This window comes from Oryctolagus cuniculus, chromosome 12 (genome assembly GCF_964237555.1).
Source record: "Oryctolagus cuniculus chromosome 12, mOryCun1.1, whole genome shotgun sequence".
In the NCBI taxonomy this organism is placed as follows: domain Eukaryota; kingdom Metazoa; phylum Chordata; class Mammalia; order Lagomorpha; family Leporidae; genus Oryctolagus; species Oryctolagus cuniculus.
Genome location: NC_091443.1, coordinates 116,831,455 through 116,857,550, shown reverse-complemented (window position 1 = coordinate 116,857,550; position 26,096 = coordinate 116,831,455). Strand labels below are relative to the sequence as shown.

The following is a 26,096-nucleotide window of genomic DNA, read 5'->3' as shown; positions in this document are numbered from 1 at the left end:
AAGAAAAACCTATAAATCTTATGAAAAGTCAATATGTTAGACTCAACATTAAATTTATTTCTACATTTTAATGATCTAACATTAAAAATCCAAGTATAAATAAATAAGTAAAAATTATTTCTTAAAAAGTCAGCCCCTGGTATTCTCTAAGACCATTTTTCATTTAAACAAAGATGACAAAAGAAGTGTTATTCTTGAATTTATAGTAAATTCATTTACCTTAACAACAGACATTAATATGATAGTCAATGTGTTAAAAGCATTTCAATGGATACTTTCATTAGTTTCAAAAATAATTTCATAGAAAATGAATGTCAGCAAATATTTTGAACATTTTTGATAAAATGAAAATAAATGCCCCTAAACAATTTTTTTAAAGATTATTTATTTATTTATTTATCTGACAGGTAGAGTTACAGGCAGGAAGAGAGAGAGAGAGAGAAAGCTTTTTGTTCCAATGGTTCAATAACCAAATGGCCTCCATGGCCAGAGCTATGCCAATCCAAAGCCAGGAGCTAAGTCCTTCTTCCTGGTCTCATGTGGGTGCAGGGGCCCAAGCACTTGGGCCATCCTCCACTGCCTTCCTGGGCCACAGCAGAGAGCTGGACTGGAAGAGGAGCAACCAGGACTAGAACTTGGTGCCCATATGGGGTGCCGGTGCTGTGGCCAGAGGATTAACCTAGTGCAGCACCTTGCCACCCCACCCCTAAACAATTTAAAATATTGTCAATATAGTGTAAGTTTTTCTCTTAAAGAGGTACAGGGAAGACATTTTATTTCATCCTGAAGTGACAGGTAATCTCTTAGTGTTAAACTCGTACAGTAAAAATGATGCTTGTGTTCACATACATGCACTCTTGTACATATAAATGTCATGCATTTCTTCCAAAACTATGCATACTATACATAAGTAAATAAAAATAATAAATGTTATAAATATTCATTACTTATACATGCATTTTTTTAAAGTTTTTGTTTAATTAGTGACTCTCAATTTTCTTTTATTTTAAAGATTTATTTCTTTATTTGAAAGAGTTACTCAGAGAGAGATGGAGAGGCAGAGAGAGAGAGAGGTCTTCCATCCACTGGTTCACTCCCAATTGGCCACAATGGCCGGAACTGTGCTTATCTGAAACCAGGAGCCAGAAGCTTCTTTCAGGTCTCCCACATGGGCACAGGGGCCCAAAGACTTGAACCATCTTCTACTGCTTTCTCAGGCCATAGCAGAGAGCTGGATTGGAAATGGAGCAGCCAGGACTCAAACCAGTGCCCATATGGGATGCCAGCACTGCAGACAGCAGCTTTACCCACTACATCACAGCACTGGCCCCACATATACATCATTTCTATAAAGCTTTTATTTTTTTCCCAGAAAACAACTATTTCGTCTTTTGTATCAACATGTGGTACTTGTAAAACTTAGGGAGTATAATCCAATATTTCAAAACATGTATAAGTAGATCAATCAAGTAATTAGTGTTTCCATTTCAAAAAAAAAAACCAGCTTCTCGCTTAGCTGATTTTTTGTAATGTTTTTTTGGATTCAATCCTGTTAATTTCTTCTCTGGTTTTAATTATTTCTCTTCTCCTACTTGCTTTGGGTTTGGTTTGCTGCAGTTTTTCTAGGTCCTTGAGGTGCGCTGAAAGCTCATTTATTTGGTACCTTTCCAATTTCTTGATATAGGCACCTATTGCTATAAATTTGCCTCTCAATACTGCTTTTGCTGTATCCCATAAGTTTTGATATGTTGTGTTGTTGTCTTCATTTACTTCCAGAAAGTTTTTGATTTCTCTTTTGATTTCTTGAATGACCCAGTGTTCATTCAGGAGCATGTTGTTCAGTCTCCATGTGTTTGCATACTTTCTGGGGTTTCCTGAGTTGCTAATTTCCAGCTTCATCCCGCTGTGGTCTGAGAAGCTGCATGGTATGATTCTAATTCTTTTAAATTTGCTGAGACTTGCTTTATGGCCTAGTATGTGATCAATCCTAGAGAAGGTTCCATGCGCTGCTGAGAAGAATGTGAAGTCTGTAGATGTAGGGTTGAAAGTTCTGTAGATATCTGTTAGATCCATTTGGGCAATAGTGTCAATTAAATCTGCTGTTTCCTTGTTGATCTTCTGTCCGGATGATCTGTCTATTTCTGAGAGTGGAGTATTGAAGTCCCCCAGTACTATTGTATTGGAATCTAAATCTCCCTTTAAGTCCCTTAACATATCTTTTAAATAGACTGGTGCCCTGTAATTAGGTGCATATACATTTATAATAGTTACATCTTCCTGTTGAATTGAACCCTTAATCATTATATAGTGTCCCTCTTTGTCTCTCTTAACAGTTTTTGTATTAAAGTTTATTTTGTCTGATATTAATATGGCTACATCTGCTTTTTTTTGGTTTCTGTTGGCATGGAATATCTTTTTCCAACCTTTCACTTTCAGTCTGCATGCCTCTTTGTTAGAGAGATGTGTTTCTTGTAGGCAACAAATAGTTGGGTTGTGTTCTGTGAGCCAGTCAGCCAAACGGTGTCTTTTAACTCAAGAATTCAGACCATTAATGTTCAATGTGACAATTGATATGTAGTGACTTTGCCCTGCCATTTTCCCGGAAATATTTTCTAGTATATGCTTTAAGCTTCCCATGCTCTTTTACTGGTAGGTGTTCTTCCTTTCCCTTCTTTCATATTGATGGCCGTGTTTCTGTGTTTCTGAGTGTAGCACATCTTTAAGTATCTTTTGCAGGGCCGGACGAGTGGCCACAAAGTCCTTCAATTTCTGTTTGCTATGAAAGGTCTTTATTTCACCTTCATTCACAAATGAGAGCTTGGCAGGATATAATATTCTGGGCTGGCAATTTTTCTCTCTTAGCACCTGTGCTATGTCTCGCCATTCCTTCCTAGCCTGTAGTGTTTCTGATGAGAAGTCTGCTGTGAGTCTGATTGGAGATCCTCTGAGAGTAATCTGACGTTTCTCTCTTGCACATTTTAGGATCTTTTCTTTATGTTTCACTGTGGTAAGTTTAATTACCACGTGTCGTGGTGAGGATCTCTTTTGGTCATGTTTATTGGGGGTTCTATGAGCTTCCTGTACTAGGATATCTCTGTCCTTCTCCAAACCTGGAAAGTTCTCTGCTAGTATCTCACTAAAAAGGCCTTCCAATCCTTTCTCTCTCTCCATGCCTTCAGGAACTCCTAGAACCCGAATGTTGGTTTTTTTAATAGTATCCTGTAGATTCCCAACAATATTTTTTAGGTTTCTAATTTCCTCTTCTTTTCTTTGGTTTGACTGTATGTTTTCCTGTGCTCTATCTTCTAAGTCCGATATTCTCTCTTCTGCTTCACCCATTCTGTTTTTAAGGCTTTCTAATGTGTTTGTCATTTGATCTATTGAGCTCTTCATTTCATTTTGATTTCTCTTGACTATTACACTTTCCCGTTCTACTAGTTTCTGAGTTTCATTTTGACTCTTCCTTAAAATTTCATTTTCACGAGAGAGATTTTCAATCTTGTCCATTAAGGATTTCTGTAGTTCAAGGATTTGCTTTTGAAAACTTCTAAATGTTCTTATCATAAATTTTTTGAAATCCGTATCTTGCATTTCTTCTATCTCATCATCTTCATACTCTTGGCTTGGGGTGTTTTGCTTATTTGGAGGCATCATAGTGTCATCGTTGATCTTGCTCCCTCTATTTCTGTGTTTGTTACTCGGCATAGTTAATTCTTCTTGCGTCACTGTGCGTTTTTTTTTTCTTTTCTTTTTTTTTTTTTATACTGTGTCCCTGTTAAGTGGACTGCCTGCTGTTGGAGGAGCCTTGGAGGCTTGAGATGGGTGTGGCCTGAGAGCTCTGCCTGGTTCTTCCTGGTTAAGGGTGTGCAAAGGTGACACCCTCAGGTTATGCGTGGTAAATCTCTCTTTTTATTTATTTATTTATTTTATTTATTCAGGGGGTAAGTAACACCGCAGGGCAGGGCTGTGCAGCATTGATGGTATTTAGCTTCCAGTCTTTGGCTCCTCTGGACTCCCACTGGGTTGCCTAGGCTACTGAATTGTAGTGACTCAGTTCCTTAACTCTCCCCCATTGATATGTAAATCCAAAGAGGAGGCCTGCTCTTTGTCTCTTGGGAATTCTTCAAGTGTTGCAGCCTTGTAACCTTTGCAAGGTTAGGGGGAAGAGAAACCCCGAAGCTTTTTTTTTTTTCCTTCTTTCCGGTAGTGAGTTTGCTGCACTTTCCGGCCCCCCTCTAGATTCTGACCCCCGTTTCCCCACCAATGTCTCGGGTTATTGAGCTCACCTCCCCTTCCAGCGCCGATGTGTGGACTCGGAGCCCTGAGCGTCCCAAGTCTCCCCGCTGTTGTCTGTGTGGCGTGCACTCCCCTTGGAGCACTGTCGCGTAGACCCTCTAGTGTTTCCATTTCCTTATAGTTTTTTTCTAAGCTCATCAGCTCCTCCCCTCTAATTGTTCATATAGTATACAATGCAATATTGTGATCTATAGTTACTTTGCTGTACTGGGAAAGCTAAGAACTGATTATTCCTATATAACTAGATTTTCATAACTATTACCTGATGTCATCTGCCCCTCTTCCTTCATCTTTATTTTAATTAAAATTATTTTAGAATTAAAATATTTTAATTTTAAAATTGGTTATCTTCTATAATGACTCCAATTCTAACTTTCTCACAAGCATACTAGTATTTTAAAGCTGAATATCATATGATTATTTTGTATATGGAAAATATAAAAACACCATTGCCTCCACCTTGCAGTGCTGGTACACTGGGTTCTAGTCTCAGTTGGGGCACTGGATTCTGTCCCAGTTGCCCCTCTTCCAGGCCAGCTCTCTGCTGTGGCCAGGGAGTGCAGTTAGGGATGGCCCAAGTCCTTGGGCCCTGCACCCCATGGGAGACCAGGATAAGTACCTGGCTCCTGCCATTGGATGAGCACGGTACGCCGGCCGCAGTGTGCCAGCTTCAGCGGCCATTGGAGGGTGAACCAACGGCAAAGGAAGACCTTTCTCTCTGTCTCTCTCTCTCTCACTGTCCACTCTGCCTGTCAAAATAGATAAATAAATAAATAAATACCATTGGTACTCCAAGATGTGCAATAAGTATTGTCATTCTGACTGCATTTTTAAATATAAAGACATGTAAACATGTAATTTCTTTATTTTCTACTGTGAGGCACACAAGTATGCCTCTATTTTTACTCATCTTATCCTAGAAGAAATAGATAAATTCTTGGACACTTACAACATACTTAAATTGAGCCATGAAGATGTAGAAAACCTAAACAGACACATAACAAAGACAGAAATTGAATTAGTAATGAAGACCCTCCCAACAAAGAAAAGCCCTGGACTGGATAGATTCACTGCTGAATTCTACCAAATACTTAAAGAACTAACCAATTCTTCTGAAAATTTTTAATAAATTGAAAGGGAAAGAATCCACCCAAATTCTTTCTATGAAACCAGCATCACCTTAATTGTTAAAGCTGAAAAAGATGTAACAGAAAAAGAGAATTACAGACCAATTTCCCTGATGAACATAGACACAAAAATTTTCAACAAAATTCTGGCCAATTGAATCCAACAACACGACAAAAAGATCATTCGCCTGAACCAAATGTGATTCATTCCTGGTATGCAGGGATGGTTCAACATTTGCAAATCAATGTGATACATCACATCAACAAATTGAAGAACAAAAACCATATGCTTATTTCATTAGATGCAGAGAAAGCATTTGACAAAATACAACACCCTTTCATGATGAAAAATCTAAGCGAATTGGGTTTAGAGGAACATTCTTCAACACAATCGAGGCAATTCATAACAAACCCACGACCAACTCATACTGAATGGGGAAAAGTTGGAAGCACTCCCATTAAGATCCAGTACCAGTCAGGGATGCCCACTCTCACCATTGCTATTCAATATAGTACTGGAAGTTTTAGCCAGAGTCATAAGGCAAGAAAAGAAATCAAAGGGATACAATTCAGGAAAGAGGATGTCAAACTATCCCTATTTGCAGATGACATGATTCTATATATAGAGGACCCAACAGAATCCACTAAGAGGTTACTGGAACTCATAGAAGAGTTTGATAAAGTAGCAAGATATAAAATCAATACACAAAAACCAACAGCCTGTGTATACACAGACAATGCCATGGCTGAGAAAGAACTTCTAAGGTCAATCCCATTCACAATAGCTACAAAAAAGTCAAATACCTTGGAATAAACTTAACAAAGGATGTCAAAGATCTCTACAATGAAGATTACAAAACATTAAATAAAGAAATAAAAGAAGACACAAAAAATGGACAAATTTTCCATGTTCATGGATTGGAAGAATCAATACATCAAAATGTCCATTCTTCAGAGAGTAATTTACAAAGTCAATGTGATACCAATCAAAATACCAATGTCACTCTTCTCAGATCTAGAAAAAATGGTGCTTAAATTCATATGGATCCACAGGAGACTTTGAATAGCTAAAACAATCTTATACAACAAAAACAAAGTTGGAGACATCACAATACCATACTTTAAGACATCATACAAGACAATTATAATCTAAACAGCCTGGTACTGGTACAAAAACAGATGGACAGATCAGTGTAACAGACGAGAAACACCATAAATCAATCCAAACATCTACAACCAACTTATATTTGACCAAAGAGCTAACCAATCCCTGGAGGAAGGGCAGCCTCTTCAACAAATGCTGCTGGGAAAACTGGATTTCCACATGCAGAAGTATGAGACAAGACCCCTACCTTACACCTTACACAAAAATCCACTCAACATGCATTAAAGATATAAATCTATGATCTGATTTCATCAAATTATTAGAGAACATTGGGGAAACCCTGCAAGACATTGGCCAGGCAGAGTTCTTGGAAAAGACCCTGGAGGCACAGGCAGTCAAAACCAAAATTAGCACACAGGATTACTTCAAATTGACAAGTTTCTGTATGACAAAAGAAACAGTCAAGAAAAAGAAGAGGCAACCAACAGAATGGGAGAAATTATTCACAAATTATTCAACTGATAAAGGATTAATAACCAGAATCTAAGAGATCAAGAAACTCCACAACAACAAAACAATCAACCCAGTTAAGAGATGGGCCAAGGACTTAAACAGACATTTTTCAAAAGAGGAAATCCAAATGACCAACAGACACATGAAAAAAGGTTCAGGATCATTAGCTATCATGGAAGTGCAAATCAAAACCACAATGAGGCTTCACCTCACTCTGTTTAGAATGGCTTTCATACAGAAATAAACAAACAATAAATGATGGTGAGGATTTGGGGGAAAAGGTACACTAATTCACTGTTGGTGGGAATGCAAACTGGTAAAATCACTATAGAAGACAGTTTGGAGATAGTTCAGAAATCTGAATATAGTCCTATCATATGACCCAGCCATCCCATTCCTTAGAATTTACCCAAGGGAAATGAAATCAGCCATCAAAAGAGTTATCTGCACTTTCATGTTTATTGCACCTCAATTCACAATAGCTAATATATGGAATTAACAACCTAGTCACCCATCAATGGAAGATGGGTCATTTGCAACAAAATGGATGAATCTGGAAAAATCATACTTAGTGAAATAAGGCAGTCCCAAAGGGACAAATACCATATGTTCTCCCTATTCTGTGACAACTAACAGAGCACCTAAAAGGAAACCTGTAGAAGTAAAATTGATACGATGAGAAGCAAAGACTTGAACAGCCCTTGTCTTGAATGTCAAGGAACAGCTTATTATCTCATTTTTTTCTACATAATACCATTGGTTGTACTCTTTACTTAAAATAGAATTAATCATAGGTGTATTAATTCAATGGAAAATATATCCCAGTAAAAAATAAGGGTGGAAATAAGAGAGATACAAGCTGTACAGTTTGGAGCACATTCCCACAGACTTACCTAAGGGTAAACCTAAAAATGTGCCATGAGACTCTCAATCTCATTAAGCTGGATGGCTTCAATGCCACCTTATGTATTACAGTGATTATATTAAGTGCATAATTGATCATATAGATAGGGTTAAGTGTCAAAGGGATCAAATAAATAAGACCAAGTGTCTGGTAATAACAATAGATAGAATTAAAAAGCAGAGATGTTCCAACATGGGAAGCAGACCGCACAGCGGACTCATAGTATGAGAAATGCCCTAAACAGCACTCTGACCTCAGAATCAGCCCTTAAGGCATTCAGATCTTCCTAAAAAGCCCATGAGAGCATTTCAGGTATGGAGAGCCAAGACATTGTGGCAAAAAATGTTCTACATGAAGGATCTGTGTGAGTGAGATCCCATTGGAAAGAAGGGGCCATCAAAGAAGGATGTACTTTTCTCTGAAGAGAGGAGAGAACTTCCACTTTGCTTATGGCCCTGTCTAAATATTGCTGGAGTTTGTCGACTCAAAAGACTTCCATAGACTTTGCAGCTCATGTGAAGAGACTCAGGTGATCATTGACACCATAAATAAGAGTTAATTGTTCAATCAACAACTGGAGTCCTGTGCACTTAACTCCCCATGTAGGACCTCTGTCTTTAATGAGTTGTACTATGATAATTAATTGCAAAACTTGTTTTCAAACAGTACTGTATACTGTGTGCATGTGTGTACAAATTGTTTAAATCTTTACTTAGTACAGAGTCGGTCTTTTATATATAAAGTTAATTAATAATGAATCTTAATGAAGAATGGGATGGGAGAGGGAGTAGCCAGTGGGCTTGGAGGGCAGAAATGGGGAGGAAGAACCACTATATTCTTAAAGCTGTACTATGAAATTTGTATTCATTAAATAAAAGCTTTCTTTTAAAAAAGAGACTATTGGAACTCCCAGATGTGCTTGATAAAGTAGCAGGATATAAAATCAACACACAAAAATTATCTTCCTTTGCAAATGCAGACAATACCACAGCTGAGAAAGAACTTGTAAGATCAATCCCAATAGCTGCAAAGACAGGCAAAGACAGGTGGCAACATATCAAAAGTCACTGCACAGGTGGCTGAGATGACAACTCCACCACCACAAACACAAAACCCACCACCTAAACCCATTGGCACTTGGGGACCAACCTGATCAGAGCAACTCAGGAATGCCTGGTTTACAGGTGGCTCAGCCTTGGTAGACCCTGGAAAGGTGCAGCCTGTAGACCCTCAGATAGAATGATCCTGACAAAAGAGGGAATAGACAATTCAGCACAACATGCAGAAACGCTTGCAATTTGGTTAGCAGTAGAAAAAAACAATCCAAGAAGGACACAAACACATTTACATTTGCAATAATTCACAGTGCTCATACAATGCAGTCACAATTTCGCCTAGTAAATGGAAGAAAAATAATTGGCAAATCTGTGGTAAAGATATATGGTCCAATGAGACATGTGCTAGGATATCTGAGTCCAAATAAACTTAAAATAATGATTTAACAAACTTAAAATAATGATTACTCATGTAGATGCCAGTACTAATAAACCCAATCATGAAGCACAATACAATGAGGTGGTAGACAGATTTAGATCAAATAGCAACTATTAAGCTAAAAAAAAAACCCTAATAATTGGTAAATTAACATACCTAAATTGAAAATCACTAAACAAAATTGAGACTATAAAGTAAAAATACACTAAAATTAAAGAAAAATCCAAATGGAAAATAGTTAATACTGATCCATTAGAGATAACAAAAGAAACTCTTCAATTACATCAATGGCTAGGACATATAGGAACACATGCAATGTACAAATGGGTTCCTGATTGAAACCTACCCATTACGTAGCAACAGTGTAAGAATGCTATTAAAATGTGTACAGATTGTCCAAATATATCACCAAGATTTATACACAGAGAACCACCATTAAATTATAAAATTAGAACATTTAGTTGTTTACTACAAATAGACTTTATAGATCCATTACTCAAGCTCCAAAAGAAATATGCATGTACAATAGTAGACACTGAAACAGGACTGGAAATTGCTAGAGAATGCAAACACCCAAACCAGGACAACACTATTAGTATTTACGGACATGGATTTCACTCTTGGGAGTCCCAATAGTGATTGAAAGTGATCAAGGATCCCACTTTATGGGATATAAAAGATGGGCAGAAAATTTTGACATCATATGGAACTGGGGCTGGTGCTGTGCCGCCATGGGTTAACATCTTGGCCTGAAGCACTGGCATCCCATATGAGTGCCGGTTTCTAGTCCTGACTGCTCAACTTCCTATCCAGCGCTCTGCTATGGCCTGGACAAACAGTAGAAGATGGCCCAAGTCCTTGGGCCTCCGCACCTGCATGGGAGACCTGGAGGAAGCTCCTGGCTCCTGGCTTCAGATTGGTGCAGCTCCGGTCATTGAGGCCAATTGAGGAGTGAACTATTGAGTGCAAGACCTCTCTCTTTCTCTCTCTCTCTCTTTTTCTCTCTCTCTCTGTCTCTCTGCCTCTCCTTTCTCTTTGTAACTCTGACTTTCAAATAAATCAATCAATAAAAAATAATATGGAACTACCATATGGCATATAATCCACATGCTAGTGGTAACATAGAAAGGTTTAACAGATGAATTAAACCTGAAATACTTCAAGACAATAATAATAAAAAAAATTGCAAAATGTCCTAGACATTGCAGTTTTTGAATTAAACTCCAGAACAAGAATAAACACAGAACACCCACATAAAGCATAACACAAAATGCCAATGATTTATTAGAAGTAACACCACAACAAAATTCAAAACACAAAGTCAAACCTTATAAGTTAGTTTAAAAAAACATTTAAGGATCAAATGTTACCCTCACAAGAAATTATAGCTAACAGACCAGGAAACACATACTGGACTACAAGCAATAAAGAACAATTAAAACTCCCAAGGAGAGATGAGTTAATATTTGTTGTAAACTCAGGTCAATACTCTTGTGCTGGGGCTAGCACTGTGGTGCAGCAAGTTAATGCCCTGGCCTGAGGTGCCAGCAAGCCATATGGGCACCATTTGAGACCCAGCTGCTCCACTTCTGATCCAGGTCACTGCTGTGGCCTGGGAAGGCAGTGGAAGATGGCTCAAGTCCTTGGGCCCCTGCACCCATGTGGGAGACCCAGAGGAAGCTCCTGGCTCTTGGCTTCAGATCGGCACAGCTCCAGCCATTTTGGCCAACCAACGGATGGAAGACCTCTCTCTCTTTCCTGCCTCTCCTCTCTCTGTGTAACTCTGACTTTCAAATAAATTAATAAATCTTTAAAAAAAAAAAAAAACTTGTGCTTATCTGAAGTAGGATCATGCCAGGAAATAGCCAACCCAACCTGGATCCATCAACAATACAGGCCATCACTACCTTCATAAAACCATTACTGCCCTTGGATGGATTTATGACAACCAACTACTAGACATCCTGGTGAGTATCCTGCACAAGAGTCCAACCTCAGAGTTTGAGCCCAACATCTTCAACATTTACACTGACACAGACATTAAATTTAACACTCAATAACACTGATCTACCCTGATGATGGGATGCCAATCTGCCTGTGCAACCCCATGAGATCAACTTCAAGGTTCTTCCAAACATACTTCCTACAATATATACAACCTGTTTAACCTTTACTGTGGTTGTCCTGTCTTGACATTAACATTTTATGAACAGTCAGTGAACAGCAGTGACTGGTAGAGAAAGCTCATCTCCAACTACACCTTCTGTTTGATCAAAACCTTAAAAGAATAAAATTCAATGGATATTAATAATTGGACTATAATCAGTACAAACCCATATACATATATGGTAGAACTGCAGAGCCCAGATGGAATTATACAAAGATTCCATTCATCACCTTTTACACTGGATCAATTCCCAATTGGATACACAACCCAGGAATGTGAATAAAGAGCCCAGGAGTGTATGGAAACAGATGAAAATTATGAAGATTTCATCTTGATTGATGATGAGACAGATGGCATTGGTATAAATCAAGAATAGTTCATCAAAAATATAATAACCTATAATGATGACTTACTTCCACAATTAAATATTCATCATCTCACCATTGTATACCAATTATTGGGATGACCAATCAGAAGACATCTTGACAAACTTTACTACTGCTCCTGAGACAGAAACAGAATAGTATGAGATGCCTCATCATTTCCTATATTATCCTTCAATTTCTTCAAATTTCAATCTCAAGCCCCCCGTCCCATATTTCACCACCAACCCTGCTACTCCAATCTACAATCATACTGACAATCTGGAAACATCTTGATGAAAATATTACCAAAGTGGCTGGGCACTTTGATCATAAATAGCTTGCCAAAAACATCTCTTATAACATTAATAACTTTTATGCCAAATATGCCTTCTGCTTTTATGTAAGTCAGTATGTTTATACAGAACAATGCAAAGAATACTGCAAAGCAAATAGAAGATATAGTGTCTGGCAAGCAGAGTTTTGGCCAGTGAACAATTTGGCAGAGCTTTGACAAGATGCAGCAGATCCACTCAGCCATCACTTGCAATAAGCCATTGTTGCCCAAGAGGATGGAAAGCAGTTGTGAGGCTTGATTTTTATCCCCTCTCTGGGGTAGGTGGGCAGTGATTGTGATCTAGGGCATCCTCAATCACAGGCCCATCCTTTTTGGGTGTCACCAACCAGAAGTTGGTTTTGGGTGTGGCCAATGGTGTGATAGAAGCCTTCTGAGTGAGACCAATTGTGATACGGTAAAGTGGGTGGAGTAAAGTAGTGGCCAGCTGGTTGGCTGCTTCTTTATGATGTAATGTTCTTCTGTCCTTATCGTGCTGACAAGCTGTGTCTGTTTCTGGCAGAAGATCTGGGCAGTTCCTCGTGCTTAGTAGCATTAGCTAAAGTAACTCAATCTTGGTTTGATTTTTCTCTTTCTTTTTGGGCTAGTGGTGCTCTGTAACTCTTTTGGGACTCCTGCAGGATTCCCTACAATGTGCCAGCAGGAGTTGTTTATTTTGAAATTGGAGATATAGATTCAATGGGGATCCTTGAGAAGACAAAGTGGGAAAGCCACACTCAATTGTTGCTGACTTCCCTTTGTCAATTCAATTCCTCTGTCTGAATTAATGTTATACCTCCCACATAGTGATTAGCGCTTGTAATTTCAAGCCGCTTATCAATGACCTGAGTACTAATACATATTTTGTGTTAAATCTACAAAAATGTATATAATGTAGCTGCTGTGGTAAACATAAAAAGAGTGATAATCAGAGTGGAATTGACTGAGGATCTTACAAGACTTAAGATCCAAGTCAATCTTGTAATAATCATTAATGAAAATATATACATTCATGCATCTCATGTCTGATTATATTTAGTCCTATATTAATTCATTTAATATTCTTTAGAAACAGACATAGATAAGATAAATACCACTTTCCTCTTCACCATCCACAGAAAACCTGCTCCCTGAGTTAATCATTCTATTAAGTTTAGTTTTCTCAAGCATTTTTAGCCATGTCTACATATAGAATGCATAACAAAGATGAGAATTCTCATTTTATGCATACTTGATTTTGGAATATTAGTGTATAAAGTGTTACATGAATTCAAATAATTAAATGTACATGTTTTAAAATGATCTGAAATACAAATTTTTAATTACTTATGGAGATATTATGTTCACTTAATTATCATGTAACTTTTCCATTCAGAGTGTACAATTGAGTGGTTTTAACAGATATATGGAATCATGATGGCTGTCAATTAAGAACACATTTACCACTTCAGCTACAAACTCAGTACCCTATAACTGTTCCTTAATGATGGCTTCATCCCTCCAACCTGAACTAAACACAAATCTAGTTAGTTTTTTTCATAGAATTTTGTACTGTGAACATCCCATTTGATGGATGCAGGTATCCAAGAGTTCTCATGCCCAATGTGGAGCCCATCCACAAGTTGGGCCTGGGGCCCACCTCACAATTGCACTCACAGTGCACAGGAACAGCAACAGGCCCATGGAAAGGAGGAGAAGTAGAGATGATTTCTCACATCCAAGGTATCCAGTCAACTGGCAGAAAGGAAAACTTCCCATTCTTGGCTTCACACAATTGGACTGCAGTTTACTGACAATGATTCAGGAGAGGAGAGGGAAAGAGAAAATCTAAATTCAAATATCACTGAATTTCCATGCTGTTACTTAATCTCAGAAGATTTTAAAAAAAAGATTTATTTATTTTGAAAGGTAAAGTTACAGAGAGTCAGAGGCAGAGAGAGAGAGAGAGAGAGAGAGAAAGTCTTCCATCCACTCATTCACTCTCCAGATGGCTGCAACTACCAGACATGCACTGATCCAAAGCCAGAAGGCAGGAGCTTCTTTCAAGTCTCCCAAGAGGGTTCAGGGGCCCAAAGGCTTGGGCCATCCTCTACTGCTCCCCCAGACCATAGCAGAGAGCTGGATCAGAAGTGGAGCTTTACCCACTATGCCACAGCACCAGCCTCAATCTTAGTAGATTTTAGCAGTTATGTTTTCATTCACGGCTGTTTTTGAGACCATTTAAAGAGCATTTAGAGGGTTGGATTTCTGTTTATATTTAAGGAATTTTCACCAATTTAAGAATAATGTAGGTCTATATAACTACTTGCTGGCCTATAAGAAATCTTTATAAAGATCTTTCAATTGTAATGAATTGTAATGAACAAGTAATTCATGAATTACTTGTAATTGTCATACAGTAATGACACATTAACTCTGACAATTAACATCATCAATCAATTGTCAATATCCTGAGAGTCACATTGTTATTGACATCCTTTGGAGGCTTTGAGGAAGCCAAAGTGTCATATGTGTTGTTATACTTCAGCAATTAAAAAATTCTAGAGGCCAGAGTTCTGGTGTAGCAGGTAAAGCCGCCGCCTGTGGTGCTGGCAACCCATGTGGGTGCCAGTTCAAGTCCTGGCTGCTCCACTTCCAATCCAACTCTCTGCTATGGCCTGGGAAAGCAGTGGAAGGTGGCCCAGGTCCTTGGACCCCTGCACCCATGTGGGAGACCTGGAGGAAGCTCCTGGCTCCTGGCTTTGGATCGGCACAACTCCGGCCATTGCAGACAGTTGTGGAGTGGACCAGCAGATGGAAGATCTCTCTATCTCTCTGCCTCCCCTTCTCTCTCTGTGTAGCTCTGACTTTCAAATAAATAAATACATCTTTAGAAAAAAATTCTGTACTAGTCACCCCAAGTTCATTGAATTAGTAAAATTCATTCACGTATTTAAAACACCTTTGACAATAATTTTGAAAACCTTAGATGATACATAAAATTTCAAGGAATTGAAAATTCATTGATAATGAAGTATGAACTTAATTTAATAGGTAATGAAAAGATAAACGAGAGAATATGCCAAAATTTTAGTTGCATCAATAGATTATGCCTTTTTGGATTGTTTCTTTCCTATGTGTTCTATAATCCTAATGGCTAATTTAGAGCAACAAGTTAAAATTTGCAAGGTCTTTAAGAAAACATCTCTCATGTAGACTAGTCTGTATTGATGTAAGGCATGATTTCTAGAAATCATGTATTTGAAATCATGTATTCTAATGTTTAATTTTTAGGAACAATGAATGGTGGATGCATATATATGTGTAACTGCAGATTTTATTACCATTTTTCTACTTCTCATCACAGTTAATTGTTCCCTAATTTCATCATATCAGATATTATATTGATTTTACCTATACAAAACACTTAGACATCCCATACTGGTTTGTGTATGTGTATACAAGTGTAAGTGTCTGTGTGTGTATGTGTGTTCATGCAGGTGCCATATAAGACAGCGATTGTATTGAAAATGCTGTGAGGAGCCCTACTCCTAACTTCAAATATTCAGTCCTCCTTAGAACTGCCCACCTCTGAGGCAGAGCAGTGGGTCCCTTTTCATTGTTCTGGGCTGAACTGTTTGTCCTCAAAATTCATATCTTGAAACACTAATCCCAGGGGCCAGCATCATGGCACAGGTTAATCCTCTGCCTGTGGCACCGGCATCCCATATGGGCACCAGTTCTAGTCCCACCTGCTCCTCTTCTGATCCCGCTCTCAGCTATGGCCTGAGATAGCAGTGGAGGATGGTCAAGTCCTTGGGTCCCTGCACCCACATGGAAGACCAGGAAAAAGTACCTGGCTCTTGGCTTCAGATCGGCGCATCTCTGGTTATTAAAAAAAGAAAAGAAACACTAATCGCAAATTAAACTATTTACCAATAAAACAATTAAATAGGTAGTTGAGTTTTTTTCCCCCCTCTCATTCTGGTGTGTTGAATTGATTTTGTCTCTTTGCTGCAAAAGGGAAATGGAAAGTTTTATTAAAAGCTGTGAGATGTTTTTATACTCTCTTTCAAAATATGGAAATGCATATTAGTCATATTTAATGTGAAAGAGTTCTGAAGTACAATGTAGTAAGCAGAAACTGGTAGGATCTTTAAGTCAAAATGGAAAATGATCTACTAATTCGAATCATATATTACTAAGTGTGATTTACCCTACCAGAGGAAACCTCCATGGTGTTTCTCACTGTTTCCTTCAGAGAAGTAGTCATTATTCAAAGATGTAGAAATACACATATTGCTAATAAGTTTCAAATGCCTGATTAAGGAATGGGAGAATTAATTTCTTGGTAGCTGTCAAATCACTGGACCGAAAACTCAGAAATAATTGACCTCTTCAAACCAAACCAAGAGATGCTGTAAACACTCAAAGGGCAAGCTCTGAGACCTGGGGCCCTTTGTGTCACTTCTTAGGAGCAGGTGCCAGGGTGTGCTCAGCCATCCCCGTCCCCACACACCAGTGGGTCTGTAACAGTAAGTCCTTTCTCAACAGGTGATATTTGCAGCATGATGTGCATGTGTGATTAGAGCCAACTGCGGTTGATTGGTTGCTAACTAAAAGGCTAGAGCTCAAGAGCAGCATGCAGGAGAGCAGTGGGCATGTGGAGTGGTGTCATCACAGAGAAGGGGCTGTGCTGGTGGGTTCTGCTGCCATCTGGAAGAAGTCAGTACACTGTAATTACCGCTTAGCCAGTGACAGTCTGTTGCATCCAGAGCCGAAAACTTGCCCAGATGTGATTTTTATAATAAAGGTGATATGCCAAATAACTTTTTAAAAAAAGATTTATTTATTCAAAAGTCAGAGTAACACAGAGGAGAGGCAGAGAGAGAGGTCTTCCATCTGATGGTTCACTTCCCAATTGGCCATAATGGCCGGAGCTGTGCCAATCAGAAGCCAAGAGCCAGGAGCTTCTTCTGTGTCTCACTTGTGGGTGCAAGGGCCCAAGAACTTGAGCCATCTTCTACTGCTTTCCCAGGCCATAGCAGAGAGCTGAATCAAAAGTGGAGCAACTGGGTCTTAAAGTGGCTCACATAAATGATGCTGGCACTTCAGGCCTGGGCGTTAACCCACTGCCTGATATTAAAATAGTGCACTCAGAGAATTTCATCATGACAGCCTCCATTTTGGACTACCCCTTCAGCACTGTAAGTTTCTACAGCACCAACAGCAGTGTGGGCCATGAAGGATTCTTGCTGGGAGAGATAAGAGGGAACTTTCAGCATCAGTGAGTCATGCATTAGAAAGAAAGAATTTCTGCAAATAATTTAAATCCATAACCATCAGCTTTGTTCAAAACTTCATTTTCTGTAACTGTGAAAATGAAATTAAGGGAGAGATTTGAGACAGAATTCTTAAAGATATGTGAAAGAAGGTTACTGAGTGGTACATAACTTGGCAAACCTGCAGGTTTTATATAAGGAACAGATCACCCATAAACAGCTCACTCACACCACCAGAGTGCCCAATCTTGGCTTCCTTCTCTTCAGCTTCACCTCCACTATCAGCAATTTTATTCCTGTTTTAGAATTTAGGCTCTCTTTAGTTCAATTTGAAGGTATAATCAGAGGATATCACTACTCCCAATCTAGGTAATACTAGCAAGCAAAAACACAGTGTCTTCAGTGTCAAACACTGTTCAGTATTATGCCAAACTTATTAAAGAACATGATACAGGAATTTTTACAATGATGGAATAATAAAAATCATTAGAGCAATTTATCAGGTTTATAGTGCACACAAAAAGAAAGTGCTGTCAGGGTGTCAAATGTAGAGCACAGTGTGCAAATTGTTGAGTATTATCAGGGAGAAGTGAAAAAATTAAGACAAATCATGCTGGGTAAAAGTATATGGGAACAAGATTTCAGCAGGCAATGTTAAGCAGGGAATCACCACATAGAAGTATGCAATCATTGTTTATTCAATGGATGCCCTAGTCTGGGTTCACAGCTGGGAGGTAGAAATACACTTGGAGATGCAGAGGTCCCTTATCCTCTTCAGGATGAGTTTTACCCAACCAAGACAGTATTCTCAGTCATTCTCACATGGAAGCAAGTGTCTTTTTGCCTTTATCTCAGCTGTGGGCTCTTTCAATTATGCTTCCTCCACTGCTGGACTTAAGTATCCTGTAAGTGGAGCAGATTTTCTTCCCCAGAAGAGCAGCTAGGGACAACAGTGGGGAATCAGGTGTCAATGATTGTAAAAATTTAATCGACCCTACAGAGCCCTCTAGTGGTGAATAGTCACATTCAAATGATTCATGACCCATTATTATAGCCCAATGAGGACCCCAGCAACACTCAGACCTCCCAGAGTTAATTCAACCAAAGAGGCTCTCCAGTTAGCACACCTTCTCTTGCTTGTTATTGAGAGAGGCACTTGAGGACTTAATCTAGGAGAGCTTCCATGTCAGATGCTTTGACCCTCAAGAGGAGAGTTCTTGCACACAGTAATCATAAGCCTCTCTCCCTGGTCCATGTCCTTGGATGCAATGTGCAAGCTTCATGACACAGAAAAATTAACAAAAAGAAAGAAAGAAAAAAAAGAAAAAGAACAAAGAAAAGAAAAAGAAATAAAGAGAAAGAAGAAAAAAGAAAGAAGAAAAGAAAAAGAAATAAAGAGAGAGAAGAAAGAAAAAAAGAGAAAAAGAGAAAGAAAGGAAGAAAGAATGAAAGAAAGAAGAAAGAAAAAGAGAGAAAAAGACAGAGGAAGGAAGAAAGGAAGGAAGGAAGGGAGGGAGGGATGAAGGAAGGAAGGAAGGAAGGAAGGAAGGAAGGAAGGAAGGAAAAAATTGTGTTGTGATACAACTCATGGGTTTACCATAAATTTAGATAAAGTGGGGGCCGGTGCTGTGCCACAGTCATTAAGCCTCTGCCTGTGGCACTGGTATCCCATACAGGTACCAGTTCATGTCTCGGCTGCTCCATTTCCAATCCAGCTCTGTGCTAATGACCTGGGAAAGCAGTGGATGGTGGCCCAAGTGCTTGGACCCCTGCACCCATGTGAGAGACCCAGAAAAATCTCCTGGCTCCTGGATTTGGATTGGCTCAGCTCTGGCCATTGTGGCCATTGGGGAGTGAACCAGCAAAGGGAAGACCTCTCTGTCTCTCTCCTGTCTGTCAAATAAGTAAGTAAATATTTAAAAAAAATAGATAAAGTGAAATTTTTCTGTGTAATTTCTGTTCTATAAAGTAAATCAGAAATTAGAGACTAAGCATAATTGGTTTTCCAATGTTTTGTAAATCAAAAATTTACCTCTTGTAGATTCATGCAGTAAAATTTACTTTTTCAAAGAGGGACAATTTTAACAAGAGCCTTCAAAGTATTTTCTATGATGAGCCAAATTCACTGTTGTCAGAAAAAAAATTTTAAATTTTAGGAAGGCCTAATAGAATGAATCAGATGTGCCTTCTATTCACATGACTTTGTAAGATTAAGAGAGAGTGCTTTGTTTCAACCTTTTTTTTTTTTTTGACAGGCAGAGTTAGACAGAGAGAGAGAGATGGAGAGAAAGGTCTTCCTTCCATTGGTTCACCCCCCAAATGGCTGCTACGGCCGGCATTGCACCAATCCAAAGCAAGGAGTCAGTTGCTTCCTCCTTGTTTCCCATGTGGGTGCAGGGCCCAAGCACTTGGGCCATCCTCCACTGCCTTCCTGGGCCACAGCAGAGAGCTGGACTGAAAGAGAAGCAACCAGGACAGAACCAGCACCCCAACCAGGACTAGAACCCAGAGTGCCAGCGCCACAGGTGGAGGATTAGCCTAGTGAGCCATGGCGCCAGCCTGTTTCAACCTTTTTCTTTTTTTTTTTTTAAACTTTTATTTAATGCATATAAATTTCCAAAGTACGACTTATGGATTACAATGGCTTCCCCCCCCATACCGTCCCTCCCACCCACAACCCTCCCCTTTCCCACTCCCTCTCCCCTTCCATTCACATCAAGATTCATTTTTGATTATCTTAATATACAGGAGATCAGCTTAGTATACATCAAGTATGGATTTCAACAGTTCGCTCCCACACAGAAACATAAAGTGAAAAATAATAGATGATTTTTTTTTAAATGATGATGAAATCAGAGCAGACCTATTGTCATGTTTAATCCCAGTGAGAGTCAAGTTGGGAATTGATAATTTCTTTTTTTTTTTTTTTTTTTTTTACAGAGGATCAGTTTAGTATGCATTAAGTAAGGATTTCAACAGTTTGCACCCACATAGAAACACAAAGTGAAATATATTGTTTGAGTACTCGTTATAGCATTAAATCTCAATGTACAGCACATTAAGGATAGAGATCCTACATGAGGAGTAAGTGCACAGTGACTCCTGTTGTTGACTTTACCAATTGACACTCCTGTCTATGGCATCAGTAATCTCCCTATGCTCCAGTCATGAGTTTCCAAGGCTATGGAAGCCCTCTGAGTTCTCCGACTCTTATCTTGTTTAGACAAGGTCATAGTCAAAGTGGAGGTTCTCTCCTCCCTTCAGAGAAAGGTACCTCCTTCTTTGATGACCTGTTCTTTCCACTGGGATCTCACTCGCAGAGATCTTTTGCCAGAGTGTCTTGGCTTTCCATGCCTGAAATACTCTCATGAGTTTTTCAGCCAGATCCGAATGCCTTTAGGGCTGATTCTGAGGCCAGAGTGCTATTTAGGACATCTGCCATTCTATGAGTCTGCTGAGTATCTCACTTCCCATGTTGGATCACTCTCCCCTTTATTTACTCCATCGGTTAGCGTTAGCAGGTACTAGACCTGTCTATGTGCTCCCTTTGACTCCCAGTCCCTCCACCATGACCAACTGTGAACTGAAACTGATCACCTGGAACAGTGAGATGGCATTGGTACATGCCACCTCGATGGGATTGAATTGGAATCCCCTGGTATGCTTCCAACTCCACCACTTGGGGCAAGTCAGCCTGAGCATGTCCCAAATTATACATCTTTTCCCTCTCCCATTCCCACCACCATGTTCAACAGGGATCACATTTCAGTTAATTTTCAACACTTAAGAATAACTGTGCATCAATTACAGATCTAAACCAGTCATATTAAGTAGAACAGATAAAAAAACTACTAAGAGGGATAATGTATTAAGTTGTTCATTAACAGTCAGGGCTATGCTGATCAAGCCACCGTTTCCCATAGTGTCCACCTCACTCCAACAGTTTCCCTCTTGGTGTTCAGTCAGTCATCACTGATCAGGGAGAACATATGGTATTTGTCCCTTTGGGACTGGCTTATTTCACTCAGCATGATGTGTTCCAGATTCCTCCATTTTGTTGCAAATGACTGGATTTCGTTGTTTCTTACTGCGGTATAGTATTCTAAAGAGAACATATCTCATAATTTCTTTATCCAGTCTATCATTGATGGGCATTTAGGTTGGTTCCAGGTCTTAGCTATTGTGAATTGAGCTGCAATAAACATTAGGGTGCAGACCTCTTTTCTGTTTGCCAATTTAAATTCCTTTGGGTAAATTCCAAGGAGTGGCTACTAGGCTGATGAATATTGTCACTTGAAATGTTTTCATTTAAAACTGAATTCTAATTACCAATAATCAATCATTCAAATTAGTACATGATAATAGACATTAATTACTTTTCTTTTAGTATATCATAGTGACAAAACTGCAGTAGTAGCACATTTATAGTTTGTTCTGGAGTCCTTATTAAAATGTTTTTTTTTCTTGAAACTGTTTTGCTTTCCTAGTTTCTTTTTTAAAAAATTATTGAGTTACTTACCTGAAAGTCAGACTTTTCAGAAGAGAGAGAGGGAGAAGGAGAGAGAGGAAGACAGGGAGAGTACAAAGTACTGTTTGAAGATTACTTTTACAGTTAATTCTCATAGTACAACACATTAAGGACAGAGGTCCTACATGGGGAGCAAGTGCACAGTGACTCCTGTTGTTGATTTAACAATTGACACTCTTATTTATGGTGTCAGTAATCACCCGAGGCTCTTGTCATGCGCTGCCAAGGCTATGGAAGTCTCTTGAGTTCACAAACTCTGACCTTATTTAGACAAGGCCATAATCAAAGTGGAAGTTCTCTCTTCCCTTCAGAGAAAGGTACCTACTTCTTTGATGGCCCGTTCTTTCCACCAGGATCTCACTCACAGAGATCTTTCATTTAGGTCATTTTTTGCCACAGTCTCTTGGTTTTCCATGCCTGAGAAACTCTCATGGGCTTTTTAGCCAGATCTGAATGCCTTAAGGGCTGATTCTGAGGCCAGAGTGCTGTTTAGGGCATTTGTCATTCTATGAGTCTGCTGTGTATCCTATTTTCCATGTTGGATCATTCTCTGCTTTTTAATTCTATCAATTATTATTAGCAGGCACTGATCTTTTTTATGTAATCCCTTTGACATTTAATGCTATATTTATGATCGATTATGAACTTAAACTGATCACTTTAACTAGTAAGATGGCATTGGTAAATGTCAACTTAATGGGATTTGGAGTCCCATGACCTATGGCAAGAGAACAAATTTTTCAAATGCTGTTTAATTAAAAGCATATCCATGGGGTCTTGTATATTTTTTCTTATTTAATCTTTGAAGTACACCTCTACTTATGGATTGAATTCTTAATTCTGTGTGAGGAGAAATGTAGGTCAAAGTTTTCGTAATATAACAAAATTGCCTTGCAAAATATAACATGGCAAGAATTTGCATTCATGTGTACTTATTTTCAAAGCTCAGAATCCTAAACATGTACATCTTTAGGGGTGCATATCAGATGCAAATTTTATCTGGAATATTACCTTCTAGCTTATTCACACTATTGTTCTATATGACTCATTTGTAGTACTGCAAGAGGATTCCCCCTCTATTGGACCCATTTGCAATAACACCAACCTCTTATTCATATTTTCCAGTTCACTGTAGTTATTCATTTAATCATACATTAAAAAAGACTCTAAAATCTCATTCACCATGTCTTCTGGTTAAGGATGTAAACTTGGTAACTCCAAACATTTGCAGATCCTGTGACTGCATCTGACAGAGCATATGACTAGTGTATTTATACTGGTCTAACTAAACTCATCTTTACAAAATCACTTAATATGTGTATCTGTCTATATCTAAAAGTTATACAATTTTTTGTTCATGAGTACTTCATATCATCATGCATGGATTGAGTGTTTTCACATATTCACATCACCATTCCCTTTTCATGTGGAATGGATAATATGACATAATGTCTCTACTGATGCCATAAGAGTTATACATAGGGGCTGGCACTGTGGCATGTGCTGGCATGCAGCACAAAGAACTGAGTTTCCTGAAACAGAGAGTGGGAATGTGGGGACAAGGACGCAAAGAATGGAGCCAAGACAAATCCTGATCAAGGCTCGTTTATTCAAGAAGTCCAGTAGTATTTAAACATGACCAGTCATACACAAGAAGGCACACAAAAGATTTACATATCCAAAAGACTTTTGGTGTTACAAAGGGTTCCCAATAAGGTTCTTCTGCTTAACAGATCACAAAATGTTATCAATCATTGATTACAAGGGTATAATAAAACACCTAGGTGATAAATGCAGGTTTCAGGTGTGACTGATTATCTACACCATCTCTTGTGAGAAGTTTAGCAGTGAGATATGGTTCTTCCTGCCTCTTCCTGGAATCTCCTTAGCCTTTTGTCTGTGCCAGGATGTCTCCATCCATATGTTTAAGTGTAAACAAAAGGGGCAACTGCCTGTGGCTGCCCACATTTCCCCCTTTTTTATTTTTTGAGGCATTGTTCCTGTCTTAGGTTGCCCATGTCTCTTCTTGTCCTTACCCGTCATTGGACACCCCAGACATCCTCTGAGGCTCCTGTCTTAGGTTGGTACAAGGAGACCAAGTCTTACCCATCATTGGAATTCAATGCCACCCTTTTTGGCTTGGGGGTGAAGCTGTGAATGCAACTTTAAAATCTCAGACCAAATGGCACCAAATGACACAGAGAGGCCTCAGAATATACAGGGGAGGCACAGAAGAAAAAGCAGGAGCAGCAATAAAGGACCCAGCAACGTCAAAACCAGTGGGTCCATTGAGATCCACCAAAAGAAAAGGGATTAGTTAGAAACATATGCTGAAGTTCAACTTTTAGCTGCTGTACCAGATATTTTATGTAAGGAACATTATTTGAGATATTAAAGCAGCAACCTCCAGGAATCAAGTCACAGCTTATACAATCTTTCAGTAGTAAGTAGTCAATGGCAGCCCGGATGAGCAACACACCTGTCCGGACCTGATCAAGTTCTGTTAGGCAGAAAGTTAGGTATGAGCTTATGTGTGTGTGACAAAGGCCTCCGGAGAAGACTTCTATGTCCAGCATATGCATCTACATCTCAAAGTTATCCCAATAATGCTTCAGGGGCAGCCCAGTGTTTGCATCCTGCCCTGCCCCCTTCTACCTGATAACCTGCCAGGCAGAGATCCCTGCCCCTTCTGCCTGACAAATCTTCCACAATCTCCCAGGTGCAGCCCAGTATCTGCATTTCAAACACCATGCTCTGGATCCCCATTCTCTAGGGGGTCCTGCTCACCCTTCCTCTAAACTCAGGATGGCTCCAGCTAGACTTCCTCTTGTCTGATACCTTCAAGGGAAAACTCAGATAGGAGCTTCTTAGTATTTACAGCCATAAAATCCTTTGTTTCAGGAGGAGATGTGTGAAGACAAAGACCCATCTCCTTAAAAACCCTGGGCCTCAACCGGACTGTGCACTCAGCCTCTCTGCTGAGCCACCTGCCTGGTCTGGCCAGGTGTAATCTCTCCTCTCATCATGTAACCTCACTCCCCCCCCAGTCTCTCAGGCTCTGTCTGGAGGGGTGCCCATCCATCCTTAAGGATGTCCCTTCCCTAATAAACCTTGTTATTTTACCTCCCACTACTCTCTGTCTCACGCCTGAATTCTTTCTTGCGCAAAGACAAGAACCCTGCAATTTCTCCAGTAACAGTTCCTCAGCAATATTGGCTAAGGCAGCAGCAGTGGTGTTCACAGTTTTCGTAACAATACATGCTAGTTCTCTTAATCCGTATTTGCATAAGCAAGCCCAGCAGCTCCTGCCATGGAGGCAGCAAGAAAAAAAGCTTCCCAATCCCCGGGAACATGGAAATTATCAGTACATCCTTCATAAATCATACACGTATATCTTCTTTTGTACAGATTCTTATCAGCAGGTTTGAGGAGGGGTGCAACCCATCCAAGGGAGCATTTACCCCTATCATGAGGAGCTAGAGAGCTATATGCATAATAATCACCCAGAAAAACCCATCCTTTAGGAGCTTTGCTCCCATTGAATCGAGAAAGCTGAGTTTTGTTTAATTGCCAAGGCACATAGTATAACCTTTTGGTCGAATTGCTAATTTTTAGAGAAGTAGGGTTTATGCCGGTAATTTTTGTAAACTCCTTTTTAGTAGAAGGATCTCCCAGGATATTATTAGTTAACAGGTCTGTAGGAGAATCGGCTGTATTTACACAAAAGGATGATGTATTAGCTGAGGCAGCTAAATGTAGCCAGAAATTGCTACTTTCGACAGAGAAGGAGGAATTGACCATAGAGTTACTTTAACAGTTTTAACCAATACATCAACGAGGCCTTTTTTCCAGAGTTGACAAAGGTATACCCCGGAGTCTGACAATGTGACCAGTTTTAATATGCTAAAATCAGTATTCTCCCCCCCCTTTTTTTATTTATTTATTTTTTTTTTGACAGGCAGAGTGGACAGAGAGAGAGACAGAGAGAAAGGTCTTCCTTTGCCG

At 39.3% G+C, this 26,096-nt stretch overlaps 1 pseudogene; it reads right to left on the bottom strand.

The window, feature by feature from the left end:
• LOC100345477 (E3 ubiquitin-protein ligase TRIM13-like) overlaps positions 1-25,892 on the bottom strand; it is a 28,186-nt pseudogene extending 2,294 nt beyond the window's left edge.
• Positions 25,893-26,096: the final 204 nt, after the last annotated feature.